The sequence below is a fragment of the Mastomys coucha genome, unplaced genomic scaffold (genome assembly GCF_008632895.1).
Source record: "Mastomys coucha isolate ucsf_1 unplaced genomic scaffold, UCSF_Mcou_1 pScaffold7, whole genome shotgun sequence".
Taxonomy (NCBI): domain Eukaryota; kingdom Metazoa; phylum Chordata; class Mammalia; order Rodentia; family Muridae; genus Mastomys; species Mastomys coucha.
Window position 1 is genome coordinate 42,651,491 of NW_022196913.1, and position 3,684 is coordinate 42,655,174.

Sequence of the window (3,684 nt, forward strand, 5' to 3'; positions counted from 1 at the left end):
GCAAGAGCTTTCTCCAGATAAGTTCTGGTTTGTGTGGAACTTGTATCAAGAGTCTTGATTTTTCTGGCCTGGACTATTAGTCCAAGGGGTGGGGTGTTACTCATAACATCCCTTCTTATTGCTCTGCAGGTATTGTGATAGAGGGCTTCCATTGACCATATGAGTTGTGTTACATGGCAGTGGAAAGAAGTCTTGGTGGGGCAAAAACTTTCCATAACTAATAAAAACTTAAGGGACTAAATGCTTATTATTATGTGATAATCAAAGCAAAGTATTGCTTTAGAATGTTATTTTCATGGGCCTTGGAACTGCATATTTATAAACATAACACTCTCATGGGTAGAAGAAAATTTCAGTTGAGGTTAGTTTTGGGGGAAAAATGTAGTTCTTTGTTTCTTCCAAAATACAAAGGATGGATCACATTTCCAGTGTCTCTCTGACTGTATCAGTTAACTACAAATAGCACTATCTCTGGCTAGATGGACTGATCATATAAAGGGCAAGTGGTAGACAGGCACTTAATTCTTTTTGAAAAGTTTTAACTTGTGTACTGAGTGTGATTCATAAGTAACACTGTAAAGTGCTGAAGTAATAAATAACAATAAAGAAACATTTGTATTTTGTATTTGTTTCCTTTCAACCTAGAGTTCGAATGAACCACTTGCACGTAAGGGACAGCTAGGAAGCCACGAAGTGAAGTTACATTATAAGTTACCATGGTGGCTATCTTAGTCTGCTTTTGTTACTATAATGAAATACCTGAGGCCAGATATTTTATAAAGAGATTTATTAACTCATAGTGAGGTCCAAGAGTATGATGCTGTCATTGGGCAGCCTTAATGAGGGTCTTCTAGCTGCATCAAATCATGGTAGATGGCATCATTGGTGGGGATGCATACTGGAAGGAGAGGTCACAGGTAAGACAGGCAGAAAGAGCAAGCTCATTTTAGGCTACCCTGATTTCATAATATTAGTCTAATGTCACCACAGTGAACTTTAGTTCATTCATGAGGTGGTACCCATGATGTAATTGCCACCTAATAGGCTCTAAAGTTCCCATGACCTCCCAACACCAGCATTGTGGGCACCAAACTTTCAGGAAGTGAAACATTAGGAAACACCCTTAACCCATAGCAATGGTCAACAAAGCAGTGTGCAGAGAGGTTCTGTTGGCGCTAACCACATCTTAGCCTCACCCCGAAGCCATGTTATCACACACATTACCATACATGTTACCACACGTTATTACACGTGCCATCTAAAAACCTTCTATAAGACGACTTCAGTCACTGCCTCTGCAGGAATTGCCTCAACATATGCTTCTAACTGCAAGTGCGGTGTTTTGGAATAACCCCTCCCACAAGAGAGGAAAAAAAGAATCCAAATGAAGGAAAACCCATGTATCATAAACACCTTTGAGGATATATTTTTCTGATCAGGTTTCCCAGAGAGATGAGTCAGTTCTTTGAGAGAGTTTGGTAGACTGCTTTCTCTAACTTTGTTACCCTAAATTTGTTAATTTTAATTAATAATACCTAGTCAGCTCAGTCCTAGTTCAATTTAGAGGAGATTTCTGAGTAATTTGGCTAGTGGTGGTGTAAGAATCACTTGGCATGGGTCTACTTTTTAACAGTCAGGAGTGAGATCAGTGATTCTCAACTTTGGCTGTCAGAATTGTTGGGCAAGACTTTTTAAGTCAGTGCATAAGATAACGAGCTTTCTTTATTGTCAAATAATTCAAGGGAAGAAAAAGCCCAAATATGTGACTCAAACACCAACTGAATTTCTTCTGGGATCCCAATTTATAACTTTGGATGAACAATGGATTTTGGTCTGACCCTTTTGGGCATTTCTTATATGAGAAATCATGTCCATTATTACTAGATTGACTTCATGTCTGTCTTTGCCTTGTCTTGAACCTTTGGGCTCAGGTCAGCCTGCTCACCCTACTGAGTAGTTGGTACTGTATGTGTGAGTCAGCATGTTCAGCTAGGGCCCTCATTTGTACGACTATAAGTTAGGGTTTTGTATCCCTTGTGGCTAATGGCATCCTAAGTGTTGTGGTGTTGTAATTTCTGTTTCAGACTCAGCCCCGGCATCAAGATGGTCAATGTCAGCTGTTCTGACATGCTAAGAGAGATCACTTAGGCTGGACTTGAAAAAAAAAAAAGGTTTCCAGAAATCTTTGTTTATCACCTTTGGCCCTGCATCATTTATCCAAGAGCATACCAGAAGGCAGGCAAACATCCAAGAGGTTTGTGATTAAAGAAGGCCTTTGGAGAGAGTGGGTGGCGTTCTGACTTCTAACCTTACCTTCTGGGGAAGTGACAGAGTTGTCTGCCCTCTCCCCCCCCCCCTTTTTTTTTATGAAGGCCACTGATTTTATTAATTTAAAAATCTTTTATAAGGACAGTGACTGTTTTTGCCAAAAAAAAGGAAAGGAGCCAAGGAGCATTCAACAGGTAATGAGGGAGAAGGGGCCAGGAATCCATTCGGGAAAGCTGGTAACTGCTGCCACAGAACCGCAGGGGGAGGTGGAAGGGAAAGGCATGCAAGGGCAAGAGTTCCAGAAAGGTTGAAATGCTGAGGGGAGAGAACTCCCCAAAGCCCCTGGAGTACCTAGGAGGTGAGGGTGACAATGGCAATCTTTTCCTTCATAGGGGACAGGGAGAAGCCCTGCCCTGCGGCAGACTCTGGAGATTATGCTGTGGCTGGGGGACGGAGGGTCCCCAGAGAACATTACAAGAAGGCACCACACCATTCTCGAAGGCACCCAAAGTGGTCCCGGGACTGCTTGGCATTGGCACCACATGTGCCTTTCAGCCATTCTCGAAAGAGGTCTTCATCTTTCTTTAGCACCAGGAACTGGCCAAGGTCCACATAAGCCTTGTCAAAGCCCTCTCCTCCAGCTTCTTGTCAAAGACTTCACCAATCCTGGCCAGGCTCCCCACTGGCTTTCCCCCATGGGCTCTGCCTCACAGTCTCGTGTTTTTGGGAGGTTGTCATCTTGATCAGGCTTAACCGGCAGCTCCGGCTCTGGTAAGGGCTCCTCATGCCACTCGGTCAAACAGGCTGATATCTCAAGCTACTAGAACGTTCTTCGACTTCCGCTTCTTCAAAACCTACTTTAATTGGGATTCTTAAATGCTTCGACTTTCCTTCTATCCCACCTACCAAAGGTAGGGGAGAAAGATGTTTAATAGGACAAGGGGGTTGTGGACCTATTTAGAAGTAGTTCTTTGGGGGAGGGGGTGATTCCAATCTTTATTGTTAGGATATCAGCAGTCTAGTTCAATAGCAAACACCAAACACAAATTAGTAGCAGAGACTCCTTCTGGCAGAAACCACACTGCTCTGCTGAATTGGCACGGGCCAGTTGAAGCAGAAAGAATCAGCCAGAATACTATGTGAAGTTCTTTGGTGGGTTTCTCTCTATGAATTGAAGACCAGCAAAGTGTTTCAAGGAGGGCGAGGACCAGAAGGAAATGAATAGCACTTATTTGCCTGGAAAGCCAGAGAGGAAAGTGGTCAGTGAACCTGGTGGGTGGGTGTGACAGACAGAAGCTAGAAGTGTTCTAAGGGCTAAGGAAGGAAGGCTGAGACCAAATGAAACAGAATAGGCACTCATCACATAGAAGGCTGTGTGTGGGTGGGGATGCTCAGAAGGTGAGGAAGGTGTGGAAG

The 3,684-nt window shown here is 43.4% G+C and overlaps 1 pseudogene; it reads right to left on the minus strand.

The window, feature by feature from the left end:
* Positions 1-2,739: 2,739 nt before the first annotated feature.
* Positions 2,740-3,085, minus strand: LOC116082338 (annotated as a pseudogene).
* Between the last annotated feature and the right edge of the window lie 599 nt (positions 3,086-3,684).